We start from the raw sequence: 14,836 nt of genomic DNA, 5'->3' as shown, positions 1-14,836 counted from the left end.
ACTGAACCTTTCTAGCCTTACTTTATAGCCTATTTTATAGGATGATTCTAAGGATTAAATAAAATAATCCATCTAAAATGCACAATGCCAGGCCCCTAGAAGACCATGAATGTTAGGTAGGGTTACCATTGCTGACGTCATCCTGCCACAGTGTGTCCCTGAACACATCGTTTAACAAGGAAAGGCCCTGAATTTGTGTAACTCAAACACTATGTGGCCAGACTCATTCTGTGCCCTCGCCCTTGCAGGAGCAATGGTGCCCCGGTTCTATCACCAGCCAGAAGTCAGTTGGGGGCAGGGGGACATTAGGTGGAACCCGCTTCTGATTTTTATTTTCTTCTTCATTTTTTTTCCAGTGTAAATAACAACAGAGACGCTGTCAGGAGTGGGCCACTGCCACCCAATTTCATCATCACTCCAGCCTGCCTGGGGTGTCCAGTCACCATTTTCATTAAAAGTAAACAGAGAAAGCTTAAGAGATTTACCCAGAGTCATAAGGCCAGCCAGCAGGGGTGCCTCTGGCTCCACCTCCAGAGCTCTTCCCTGCCACCATGGTGTCAGCTTTCAAGACCTCTGCCTCAGTCCTCTGTGCCTCTTCTATCCTCTGAACCCTACGCACCACCCAGTGCCTCCATGACATGCCAGCCTGTCATTCTTCTCAGGGGTGCAGAGGCTTCTCAGGGGTGCAGAGGCTCAGTGGCATAGTCTAACATCAGAGTGACTGGTGAGTGATCACAGTCCTGTTCTGGGGGTACTAAAATGGAAGGAGGGGGGAAAGGCACCCACAGCACTAGATGACTTTGGCTTGACTGTTTTGCTGAAACAGGACCTAGGAAGGGACAGTGTCTCCTGCAACCTCCTTGGCCTCAGGCGCCATTAGGTAGGACACTGTTTCAGGGACGATGGTGAGATGCACTCGTTCATTGCACCTTGCGTGGAATCACAGCCATGCCACACCTGGCTATGTGATCTTCGTTTCTTAGCTTCTTTGGGCTAAGATGGGACCATACCCTTCTCATCAGGAAATTGTGGGGTGTGATGTGAGAATGCCTGAATGTGATCACCTGGTGCCTGACGCATGCTAAGAGCTCAGTGAGCTGATTTTAGCCTTGTTAACTATTATCCATATTTCAAATTTTATTTTAAAACCACAGTGCAGCCCAGGAGGGTGGCACACACCTGTATTCCAAGGTACTTGGGAAGATGAGAAAGGAAGGTGGAAAGTTCAAGTTTAGCCTCACCAACTTAAAGAGATGTGATCAAAAGTAAAGGATGGGGTGCTGGGGATGTAGCTCAGTGATAGAGCACTTGCCTAGCATGTGCAAATCTCCAGTTCTCCAGGACAGGAAGAATAAGAAGAAGAAAAAAAAAACACACAGGCAAGGACTCTAGATTATTTATTTTCAAAAGTATATTCTATTTTAAGGGCTGGGGATATAGCTCAGTTGGTAGGGTGCTTGCCTCGAATGCACAAGACCCTGGGTTCAATCCCCAGCACAAAACACACACACACACAAAAAAAGTAAAAATATATTCTAATTTAGCCAGGAGCAATAGTACATGACTGTAATCTCAGCAGCTCAGGAGGCTAAAACAAGAGGATTGCAAGTTCAATGCAAGCCTCAGCAACTTAGCAAGGCCCTAAGCAACTTAGCAATACCCCAGCTCAGAATTTTAAAGTAATAATAATAATAATAATAATAGGGCTGTGGATGTAACTCAGTGTTTAAATGTCCCTGGGTTCAATTCCCAGTACAAAATCATCATCATCATCATCATCATCATCCCAGCCTGGTATCTCCCCCCAAAAAAATTAATCCTGAATTAACTACAGTGGTGTCCGAAGGCTAGATTCTGCTGTTGCTACTGCCCAGCAATACTAACTTCCACTGTAATGTGAATCCCTCTTTGTAATCACGGAGGACAAAACCCCTACTCCCAAGAAGTTTAGATTTTCCGAGAGAAGAGTAAGAACTCTAGAAATAAACACTATATAAGCAAGCAGATGAAAAATGGGCCAGGCATGGGGATACATTCCTGTAATCCAGTGGTTCAGGAGGCTGAAACAGGAGAATCACAAGTTCAAAGCCAGCCTCAGCAACTTAGTGAGACTCTATCTCAAAATAAAATTTAAAAAAGGGCTGGGAATGTGGCTCAGTGGTTAAGTGCCGCTGGGTTCAATCCTCACTACCAAAGAAAAAGAAAAACGAAGAAAACAATCTACCTCCCTTTGCAAGTAAGGAAAATGAGACTCTGAGAAGCAAAAAGACCTGCCTGAGGACACACAGCTAATGAAGGACAGGTCAGGGGCGGGAGCTCAGGTCTGCCTTGATGTCAATCTCAGGTTGTTTCCTCTTACATAGGAGCTCAGAGGATTCCATTTCAGGGCAAGTATAAATTCTAAAAAACTGGGGTAGTGGGTCCCTCACTGCATGGTCTAAACCTCTCAGAGTACCTCAGAATTACAGAAAATATGAAGGCCTAGGAAATGAATACAGAAGAGAAAGTGAGACGTTTTAACTCTCCCATCCACAAACACCGCAAAACACATAAACAACCCAGAAAGGACCCTCACAGGAGATAACAACACTATCCATTTTTACAGAGGGATTTACAAGACCTGAATAAATGGGGAGACACACCATATTTGAGGAATGACTGTGAGAAGACATTCATTTTTCCAACTCAGCACATGACTTGAGCCAATCCTAATCAAACTCCTAAGGGAATTCTCTTTAGAACTTGGAAAAATGATCCTACGCTTCATCAGGAAGGATGAATAAAGCTGGGCAAGAAAATAATAATAACACAGAATAAAAATAATAACACAGAAACAGCGATGGAGAACTAAACAGTGGCTATGAAAATTTTGTGTGCATCTACGAAATTAAAATAGCAGAGCTGGGGCGAGAACACACAGGTCAATAAAACAGAAGACGTAGCCAGAAATAGGTGCAGGTGCCTTTGAGAATGTCCTGTCAAGTCAAGGATGCTCCACGGGTAGCAAGAACAGGACGGATGATTGAACAAACTGACTCAGGAAAACTGGGTACTTGGGGGGAAATCCTACTGCAGCCCCGCCTCATGGTATTATATCAAAAGCCAAACAAGGAGGAAATGCAGTGGAATATTTATCTGGGTTCTTTCTAAACACAAACAGTTGGGGACACTTCAGATTTAACTATGCACAAACTGAAACTTCTGTAAGTCAAAAATCAACATACAACAAGGGTCAAAGCTGGATAGTGGGTACATGGGGTGGGTCGTTATATTGTCTCTGCTTTTGTGTATATCTGAAAATGTCCATGGTGAAAAATAAGCTTTTTTTTTTAAATCAAAAGCCAATATAAATTTAAAAGGCAAACAACCAAAGGAAAAAATACATCTACTGCCAACATTTACCATGAAACATTATAATCTTTAAAGTGTAAAGAATTTCTTCAAATAACAAAAATGCACTAAAGCCTCAGTACTTAGGAAGTGACCACATGTTGATGACCTCCTCAGCATCCAGGTCCCCTTCATGATTCCTGATGGGACTTGGATTCTCCACTGAGAGACCCACAAGGTTCTGGAGAAGTTAATTCCATCCCTCCTAGCTGGTCTGGATCATGTGACCTAGCTCTTCCAATCAATACATCACATTCCTCCACACTGTGATTGGCTTAGGAAGGGGGCATGTGACCAAACTAGCCCAAACAATGAATCTCAGGGCTTCTGGTGGGGAGTTAGGGACAAAGAAGCTTTTTGTGTGTTTTTTTTGTGTGTGTTTTTCCCCCCATTTTAGGATATTAATGTAACCCCAGATCCCTGGACCAGGAATCCAGGGGAGAAGCCCTCTGACATCAACACTAGGAGGCATAGCCAACCAGTCAAGAGAAATAGAAAACTAACTCTGGGACACTTCTTGAACCCTTGATGAAGTTCCACTTTAAACTAGCCCTTAACTACATCATGGACCACCAGACGAATAAGAAGTTATACTCCATTTATGTATGATGTGTCAAAATGCATTCTACTGTGATATATAACTAATTAGAACAACAACAATAAAAAATAAGAAACCTAGCCCTTAAAGCTAGTCTTGTTTAAGTGCATTGAACCAAGAAAAACAACCAAACTAACCTAAGCTAAATGGGCCTAAATATGTAGGGAACTCCATGCATGCTCGTCCAGAAACAGAAGAAGGGTTTGCATATGCCCTACCAGTGGGAAAAGGGGTTCAGGGAATGCTGGGGCCAGGCTGTTTCCTTCCCACAGAGATTGGGGAGCTCCCTCCTCCACTCTGGCTCACCTCTGGGTTCCCAAAGCTCCTTGCTCTCCCCCTCCCTTTGAAAGAATAGACTAAACACCACTGAAACCACAGGAATCACCATGAAAGACAGACTGCCCTCAGTAGCATGAGAGGCTCTGCTCAGGAATGTGCTGAGACACCTGGGACAGCTGCTTTGGATTATTGTAGTACAGACACCTGGAACCTCCAGTATGAAGTTTCCTCCTCCTGTCCCTAGATGGGAAAGCAGACCAGGGAAATTTCTAGAAGAATGCAACTGTATAGGAAGGACTCAGCATTACACAAGGGCCATCAGGAGAGAAGACCAACTTCACTCACTCTCTTGGGTGGTCTTTTCATCTTTCTTAGGCCAAAATGAGGACTTCTCCATCCACTCAGAGAGGACCAACTCTAGCCACAGTAAAATCAAGACACCTTCAGGCAAACCCAAAAGCCAATGCACTTCTTCACTACAATGTCTTTCTCCAGCCAGCTCAGCTCTGAAGTGCCCTAATGAGTAGGGTGTGTGACCCAACAATTGGAGCTGCCCACTGCACAGGGCCTGTCTTGAGTGGCCAGAATACCTAATACCCCACCTGAAATTCCAGATGCCTGGACTCAGCACAAAATGACTTTTGCCAAATTTGTTTCCAGGAATCCCACTTTTCTAAGAGTTCTTTTCTAGGATCACATTTGTCTGTTCCTAAATGACTTCCTTTCCAGATCATTTTCTTTGTATTCTTTCTAATTATCTTTGGATAATATTTGATAAGAACAAAAGAATAAGTATTACCCATATAAGTTAAGTTGTGTAATATTACCATGACACCTCTCAGTTCTCCACACAACTCAAAAGTTAGATCATCACCAGGAACTTGTATCCATCTACTCCATTCCCAAAGGAGTCAAATCTTCAAATTTTCATGCATCATTCCTTTATGTTTTGTGCACCATGTTTACGTATAGGAATGAATTATAGAACTAGAGTTATGCTACGTGTGGGTCTCCATAGACTTGCTTCTTTCACTCAATGGTGTGTTTCCAAGACATGACCATGTTGTTCCAAATGGCGCTTATTCATTTTAGTTGCTGAATGTTTCTTTGTATAAATGCATCCTAATTTACATATCTACTCACTATCTACCATTCTTTGAGTTGTGATTTGTGTGTTGTACTTCTACAAACATGTCCGTGTGCAATTACAAAGGGCTGTCTGGCTTCCACACCTAGGAGCATCATTGGTGGGTCAGTGTATATTTAAACGTTTTATTTCACAAGATAATATCACATGTACTGTTTGAGTGTGTAGTTACCTCTATATTGGTCCCATTATCACTCCCCAAACTTGAAGAACATGGCTTATCCATCTCTGCTCATGCCTAATGCCTGTAGTATGCCTTCCTGCCATGTGGCTTGTGTTGGTCCATGGAACACGAGCAAAAGCAACACATACTTTAGCTAAGCAGAAACTTTAGGAGACATTTCAAGGTTCAGCCCTTGCTCTTTTGCTCTGCCATGAGAAATATCATGTCCCAGGTGGGAACTGTTCCACCAGGCTGGATCCTAGGATAAACAAACAGAACAATATAAATAACAAAAGATAAGAATGAGAAATAAATCTTTGTTGTCATAAGCCATTGAGTCTGGGAGCTGTTTATTACTCCATCATTATACAGCAAAATCTGTCATTCCAGATCTTTGACTAATATATATGGAGCATCTCCCACATACTGGCCACCAGATCAGTTCTGTGAAAGCAAGGCTGTCCAAGATAGACCAGGTTCACAGCTATACAAAATATACCCTGAATGACCAGTAGGTCCCAAAGGTTCTGGAGACTTTGTAGTATAATCCCCAGAGACAAACCCATCAGTTGGGGCCCTTTCTGTTGGAAGTGAAAGGCTTACTAAAGAAACACAGGAATTTACTGATTGTCATAAATGGAAAGTCCAGGGACTAAGCTTGAAGCAGGGGCAGATCCAGGAGCAAACAATTTTATCAGGGTTCATCCTCTCTGTCTCTCAGCTCAGTTTTATTCTGTCTGTCCCATCCTCAGACAGCCACTCCTCTCACAGGGCAAAATGGCCACCACCAGCAGATCCAGGCTATCCCTTTGTAATTCTAAGACCATCAACTTCTACAAGAGTCCTGAACCAGACTCCCAGAGCCACATTGGGTCACAAGCCTGTCTCTAAACAATCAAAGTCCAATTAGATGCTATATATTGAGGGGCCCTGTTTTGGATCTTGAGCCATCCCCAGAGTTCATGACAAAGTCACCCTACACAAACCCTGTGGATTGAGAATAGAGTAGGTGCAAGTACCCTCAGGAAAGGCCAGGGCTCCATACCAGAAGGGAGAGCAGGTGCTGAACAGGCAAGCCACAAATTCCAAGCAGCAACCTCACATCCCTCACCAATGGTACCCTGGCGCCAACTCGTACTGTCTCAGGGGTGATGAGTTCACACATCTCTTCCAAACTCCACATTCAGGGACATCTGGTACCATGAAATCAGCCATCATGGGAGTATTTACACTGTGGAAATAGGCAAGCACCGCAAATCAGGGCTTTCATCTTCCCTGAGAACAAGTTGCTACCCATTCCCAGCACAACACAGCCCCATTGCCCAAGTGTGATGTTGGTTATAGCTACAGCTTTGCCTCACATAATAGCATCACTGGGACAAGTCCCCCATTCCTCCTGGACTTGATTTTTTTCCACCCTTAAGTGGGAAAGATGGGCTCACTGCTTTTGAAGTTATATTCCATCTCGGACAGTTAGAGACCCTAAAAAGGATGTGTGTACACGTGTGCACATACATACACACATGCGCAAGTTTAAATTTTGCTTTCCCTGCATCAGAAATCATAAATGCAGGCACTGGCTATAAACTCCAATACGATTTGGTGAGCTGTACCTCTTCACTTGGGCTATTAAATCATTTTCCCTCCAAAGGTACACATGTTGTGGCATAAGGAGCAAACTGTTGACAGATGGTGGAGAAACTTCACAGGCCCATAATTGAGACTTATTTTCATACATTCGTGCCAGTTTGAAATCTAATTGCCAATAAAACAATACTGTGATACTGCCACATCTAATACCTCCACCACTCTCCAAAGTTACACTTGAATCCACTAGTAAATTCTAATCTCCCAGAGAAAAATATTTCCCCCTCTCTGTCGGAAAAGCAGCGCCATAAATCCACATACAGTGGTTCATTTTCAAATGTGAACCTCCTTTCCCAGGTCCCCAAAGAGCCCTTACTGGGCTAATGTTAGTGCCTGCCTGAGAGCAGTAGATATTCTCTGTTTACTTGACAGAAGCACAGATGTGGCGTGGCAAGTCTGGGACGGGGTCTTTTGCAGAGAGATGCACAAGGTTCCTTTGGGCCAAGGTACCCTCCTTCCCTCCCTCCTGTCCCCATACTCTGCTTTGGTGATATTTTGTCCTAATAATGGGAAGAGACCCAGCACCGCCCACTGAGGGAGGAAGGAGAGGAGCCCCTCCCCGCCCCTCCCTGCTTCTCTGTTTTCACTCTCTTGATGAAAAGGTTTGAGGATTGATCGATCCAGATCAATTTGAAGCTGTAAATAAAAAAACGAGCTTTCAGTGGGATGAAGCAGTGCAGGGGCTGTGTTCGTTTGTGTGGATTGAAAAATGTGACCTGTCACCTCGAACCACAACCCTGCTAAAAGCACTAATAGCCATCCTTCCCAAGTCAGAGTCTTGCCCAGTTGACAAAGAAATAGTTATGGAGGGTGGAATCTGTGCCAAGCTACCTTTGCTGCAGCAAAGACAGCAGACATAGTCCTTGCCTATGTCACCTTTACGTTAGCCCTGGATGCTAAGGTTTTATTTTCCCATTTCACAGATAGCAAGCTCAGAGAGGTTAATTCATTCTTTCTTCAGAGTGCTCTGTGATTTACAGAAGTGAGATTTGGACTTGGCTTTTCTGATTTACCTCCAAATCCAGTCCTTTTGTTACAAGGATTGCAATGTGACTACGGGAGCTTTGTAAAGTTCTGTCTGTGGTCCCAGCTCTCCCACTCAGCACCACAGCTTCCCAACCTTCCACACAACAGGTCTTGAAATACTTGAATACAATTATCATAGCTTCCTGGAGGCTTCCCTTGTCCATGCAAAATATAATCATTGACTTCAGACATTCCCAAAGTCTTGGCTTGAATTCTAGACCAGGAATTCTCAAACCTAAGCAAAAACAGGGATCGTTTGAGCAACTTCCTGAAATACAAATTTTGACTCAGGAGGTCTGGTGTAGCATTCCTAATCAGCTCCCAGGGGATGCAGATGCTCCTGGTCCGTGGGCCACACTCTGAGTAGCAAGGACATAGACCTGAACTATTCAACATTGGTAGCCACTTGCTATAAACATGCCTACTGAGCACTTGAAGTGGTGTTAGTCTCACCAAGAAACCAATTTTGAATTGGGTTGAATTTTAATTATTTAAATTTTTTTAAAAAACAGAACAGTATGAGATATTTTCCCTCTAAAAACAACTTATTGTTTGGGTAGGGCTATATTTCATTTTAACCATTGAAAATTTAACATATGAATTGAGATGCACAAGAAGTGTAGAATACATACTAGATTTGAAAGACTTAGTAAAATTCTGGTCACAGAGGCAGGTTGGATAATGAGAACCAAAATATGGTTACCTAGAAGGCTTAAGGTTGAACATGCTACAGCACAGTAGGGCAACTATAATTCTCAGGAATTTATTTTATAAAGAACTTTAAAGAGGAGTTAGAAGTTTCCCAACACAAAGAAATGGTAAATATTTAAGGAAATGGGAATGCTAATTACCCCAAATTGATCATTGCACGCTGTGAACATGTCTCAAATTATCACACTGTACCACATAAGTATGTACAATTATGATATGTCAATTTAAAAAGCAGCCCTAGTACTTAGAGAAAAAAGAATGTAATATCTCAATACTAATGTGTTTATGTGGATTACATGCTAAAATTATAGTGTTATCCAAAGTATACTATTGGCTGTTTGAACATTTTAAGTTATGTAGGCATTGTGATACTGTGAAATAGTATTTGATCTTGGCCTACAACTCCCCAAATTCCTGTTATCTCAAAGTGGTAAGTGTCCCATTTGTAGGTTATACAGTTGACTACTGGCTGGCAGCCTGTAGGTAGCATCGGGATTGGGCTGGTCCCCTGAAACAGAAAGTCGGGATTGAAGGGTTGGGATCTTCAGCCTTATTCCCCAAGCTCCAGGGAAGTTCAAGTTGACCGCCAATGGCCAATGATTTAATTAATCATGCCTATATAGTGAAGCCTCCCTAAAAACCCAAAAGGACAGTGTTCAGAGAGCTCTGGACAGCCAAACACGGGAAGGGTCTTGGAAGGTGGGGCACCCAGAGAGAGCGTGGAAGCTGCATGCTCCTTCCCAGATGCCTTGCCCTCTCCACCTGTCTCTGTCCATTTTCTGTTTTCATGCAAAATACTTGAGGCTTGGTACTTTAAAAAGAAAAGAGATTTATTTAGCTCACAGTTTTCGAGACTGAGAGTTCAAATAGCATGCCACAGGGCCTAGGAATGGCCCCTCTGGCTATATTACATCATGATAAATAACATCATGGCAGGAGACAAGAAGCAGGAAAATACACACACACACACACACATACACACACACACACACACACACACACACACACACTTGCACATGCTGGTCTCTCTCCATCTTCTAGTCTCTCTCCATCTTCTAATAAAGCCACCAGGATTCCATCATGGGGGACTCACCCTGCTCACCTTACCTAATCCTGGTCACTTTCCAAGGGCCCCACCTCTAAACCATATAGTAGGATTTTTTCCACCTTTCTGATGCCCCACAGGGGATTAAGTTGGAACCTAAGTTTCTGAGAGGGTCAATCCATATTCGAGCCATTGTACCCTCTCTTCATCTGGGTTCATCAGTAGCCTTTGTAATCCCCTTTATAATAAACCAAAAGTAAGTAAGTGTTCCCCTGAGTTCCGGGAGCCACTGCAGCCAATGAGTTGGACCTGAGGAGGAGGTATGAGAATTCTGTAGGTCAGAAGCACAGGTAAAACAACCTGGGGTTCACGACTGCCATCTGAAGGGGTGGTCTTGGGGAATGAACCCTCGACCACTGGGATCTGACACTGTCTCCAGGCAGATGAGGTCAGAATTGCACTGAATTTGAGGACACCCAGCTGGTGTTCACTGCAGAATTAACTGCTTGCTTAGTGTGTGGGGGGAAAAAATACCCACACATCCAGTCACAGAAATCTTTGGGTTTGACTGCTGAATGCGAGTATATGAGAAACTGAGTTCAGTTTGCCCACATTCTCAGATGTATGTATGTATCTGGCTTGTGTTATATTTCTCTAGAGCAACCAGGGTCTAGATTCCACAAGAGCCTGATCACCAACTCCAGTTTATCCATACCCAACAGACATGTCGTCTGAACTACACTCAGATTGGTACAACCTGAGGTTGAATCACATCACACCAAACCCTGTGTCTTTCTGGATGACCTGATGTCCAAACAAGTCTCCCCTAGATGGCCTAGATTTCAAAAACATTTGCACTCAGAACACGTTGCAGTTTTCCCTTTTCAATTTATCCTGTCTGTTCTAGCCCTTTCTCTCTGCCAGGAAGGGTTTTTGGGCATCTTGATTGTGTCATTCAACATATCCCCCTCAACCCCAAGGCTCCCTCATGTTTGACAAGCTTGTCCTCGTGTCTTCAACCAGGGCAGCAATTAAATTGTTGGAGGGGACTGACCACATCCAGAATTCATCTCTCGCCCCTCAAGTCCTGCACCAGGGAAGACAGCAGCCCGTGCACCAGCGGTCTTGCTGTTCCTCTTTCTCTGCTCACCTCTCTACCGTTGCCCAAAATCCACCTCTGCAGGTAGGTGAAAGAGCTCATCCACAACTCAGCTGAAATGTCACTGCTACAAATGGAATTTTCCAAGGGAAATAGCCATGGATGGATGTAAAAATATAGCCAGAAGGAAGTTCAAAACAGTGCTATTTATAGTAGAAGATAGTAAGCAACAACTCACACAGTGTCTAAAATGGGAATTGGTTAAAAGGGACTGTCAGTCCACCTACTGGAATGATCTGCATATATCTTTTTTAAATGATGTTATAGAAAGCCATATAATGCCATGGAAATTTGTCCTTAATATATTTTAAGTGCTAAAAGCATGTTACAGAACTATACATGAAGGGCACTATTTTTAAGTATTTATTTCTATATTGGGGAAAAAGACTGGCACAAAAAGCACATGGAAATGGTAACCATGGCTGTCTCTCGGTGATGAAATCGCTTTCATTCTCCAGGCCCGGGGTTCTGTCTGAATTCTCTTGTTTAATATTTGCTGTGACTGGGCAAAATAAAAGGCCTCACCTGGATTTTATCAGAGACCAAAACTGAGGCCCAAAGAGGTCACTCAGCCCATCTCAGGTCCCTCATCGGGAAGCACAGGGCCACCAGAGATTCAGTCTGCCTATGGAAAAAGCCAGAGGACCCCCTCCCAGAGGCTGCTACCTCCCTCCTAGCAGGTAGAACCTGGAGGGTCCCATAAGTACAGGAGACCCAGATTCCCACAAGGTGTCCAATTACAGCCAACTGCCACCTGTGCACTAGACCCCTCTTGCCTACTCAAGGACATGGCTTCAGCCACATCTCTGTCTTCTCCCTCTCCCACTTCATCACGTGTCCCCTTCTCTACAAGATCAATTCTTTCAGCATACATACATGCTTTTATTAACTTTTTTATTAAAGAAAACAACTGCAGGCTGGGGGTGTAGCTCAGTGGTAGAGTGCTTGCCCAGCGTGCACAAGGCCCTGAGTTTTTGATCCCCAGCATCAAAAAAAAAAAAAATTCCTACCTCTCCTAACCCCAATTTTCCCTCCAGTTGCCACTCCATTTCTCTCCTTTCCTTTTCAGCAAACCTCCTTGAAAGACGAGCACGCAGGTGTATTCAACTAGTGGTGGCAATTATTAGGAACCCCGTCAAACAAGGAAGTGAGAACCATCTTTGCAGGATACTTCCTGACAAACGTCTCCATGGAGCTCAGAGCCAACGCTGCAGGGCACAGAGCACTCCTCCATTGCACAGCCTACCCTTGTGGAGAGTAAAAGGTGAACTTTGGAGCAGCAGAAGCAGCATCAGAACCGGTGTCTCCTGGATCCCAGAGGTACGTCCAGAAGGAATATGATGGGATATCCGGGAGGCATGGCCAGATCATAGCCAGCTAACAGCATCAGCAATGGCTCCTCCCAAGGATGAGTACTGATTCAATGCTAGCTTGCCTTCTGTGTAAATCATAACATCATCAACACCATTTTCTATTTTCTAAGCACTTGTCATCTGGCCTAATGGAAAGTGCAGGACTTCTGAGGTCAGACAGATCTATTTTTGAACCCTAGCTCTGCTAAGTACTAGCTGTGTGACCTTGGGAAAGTTATCCAACCTCACGGAACCTCTATTCCTTCCATGGTTAAGTGAATTGCCAGGGGACACAGCCAATGTATATTGTTAGACAACTTGGTGCCTAGCATCCAGATGCTAGGATGGGTATTCATTAACAGTAGCTACTGACCTTCACAACAGCACTGGGAAGTAGCACAATGGTAGGGGTCCCTTTTAAGGGGACTGGCCCTTCAAACAAATGTCATTTAATGAGATATTCCTTTATGGTCGCCAGCCAGTTCCCTGCATAGGTTGAAGCCTCTTGTCTCAAGGAATAGCAAGAGCCTACAACTCGGCTTGCAGTAGGTTTAACTCACATAAAAACTGCCAGGGACTAATTCTAGGAGCTGTTGGGGGATAAAGGCATAGTTCATAGTAATGTAGGGGTTCACTCCTGAGTGCTCTAGCTTCTGAAGACCCGGCTATCTCCATAACGGCACAGTCACTCCCAGGTAGCCCCAGAAGAAGAGCCTTTACTCTCCCCCAGGGTGGGGCTCCCCCTCTGTCCTCAGCTATCCCTCAGGAGTAGGAGGCAGAATGATTCCCTTCACTTTGCTTTACTGTACCCCAGGGAGGGTGTATTCTCTGGACAAGAGCCAAGCTTGTTAAAGAGGAAAGTCGGCTCTTAGTTCCTTGGAACTAAGGACAGTAAGTAAAGCAGATGTCTGTAACTTTAGATTCTCTATACAATTTAGGTATTGTCACCTGGTAAAATAATAGTGCCTCAGTGCTATGGACTAAATTATGTTACAAAAAAAAAAACTTATATATTGAAGCCTTAACCCTCAATTTGATGCTGTTTGGAGATGAGGCCTGTGGGAGGTCACTGGGCTTAGATGAGGTCATGAGGGTGGGGCTCTAATAATGGGATTAGTGCTCTTCTAAGAAAAGACTCCAGAGAGCTTTTGAGCCAAGGCAAGGCCATGTGAGGACACAGCAAGAAGACAGCCATCCACAACCTAAGGGGAGCCCAAACCAGACACCAACCCCACTTCCAGTCTCCAGAAGTATGAGAAGTAAACCTCTGCAGGTTAAGACACCTAGTTTATGGAATTTTGTTATGGTAATCCAAATTAAGACAATCATTGGATCTGATTTTTTTTAAAATGATATTTTTGGAATACTCATGAAAAACAGAATCATTACTTAAACAGTTACCATTGTAAGTTAACCAAACTTCAAAAATGATGTTTCTAAGTACTTTATGAAAAAATAAATAATTCTGAGATAATTGAGTGCTATTTTCATGCATCCTGAATGTTTACATTATCCCCGCCTCTAATCTTGGGTGGGAGGCAAGAGTTTTCTTTTCTTTCTTTTTATTTTTTGTTACCAGGGATTAAACCCAGGTACACCTAGCCACTGAGTCACATCCCCAGCCCTTTTTATTTTTTATTTAGAGACAGGGTCTCACTAAGTTGCTTAGGGCCTTGCTAAGTTGCGGAGGCTGGCTTTGAACTCACGATCCTCCTGGCAGGGCAAGAGTTTTCTTGTAGATTTCAAAAGAATTCAAAAAGAACATGAAGAGGCTGGGGTTGTGGCTTGGTGGTAGATCACTTGTCTGGCATGTGTGAGGCACTGGGTTCCATCCTCAGCACCATATAAAAATAAACAAATAAAATAAAGGTTTCATGTCCACCTACAACTAAAAAAAATTAAAAAAAAAAAAAAACATATGAACCAAAAAAATGAAGTCCATTGACAACTAAAAGAATATTTTAAGAAGAAGAAGAAGATGAACTCTTTGAAAAGACCAATGCAGAGTTAAAGTGGATAATCAAAAGTCAAGAGTTCAGGAGAGAAACAGAAGAAAGCAAGAAAAATATTTAAAGAAGTAAAACTGCTTAGAAGGAACCAAAAGAAGTAGAAACAGGAAAGACAATGTTAGAAAGATATACAGAACAAACAAACCAAACCATCTCTTTCAGTAACATGATAGATAGGTCATAAGAACAGATACATGACACCAATAAGCACTTACTAGGGGCTCCTGAAGAAGAAAACAGAACGGGTAAAGCAGAAAAGTAGTCAAAGACATAATAGAAGACAACATTCTAAAATAAAGGAAGACCCAAA

The 14,836-nt window shown here is 43.3% G+C and overlaps 1 long non-coding RNA gene across 1 annotated transcript in view; it reads right to left on the bottom strand.

Moving 5' to 3' along the window:
* Window positions 1–12,589, bottom strand: part of LOC113183814 (uncharacterized) — a 15,858-nt gene extending 3,269 nt beyond the window's left edge. The window contains exon 1 of the long non-coding RNA XR_003300912.2: window positions 12,412–12,589. This is a non-coding gene — a long non-coding RNA (uncharacterized LOC113183814). The remainder of the gene's footprint in view (window positions 1–12,411) is intronic.
* Between the last annotated feature and the right edge of the window lie 2,247 nt (window positions 12,590–14,836).

Source organism: Urocitellus parryii, chromosome 5, assembly GCF_045843805.1.
Source record: "Urocitellus parryii isolate mUroPar1 chromosome 5, mUroPar1.hap1, whole genome shotgun sequence".
Lineage (NCBI taxonomy): Eukaryota > Metazoa > Chordata > Mammalia > Rodentia > Sciuridae > Urocitellus > Urocitellus parryii.
This window is presented reverse-complemented; position numbering and strand designations above follow the sequence as displayed.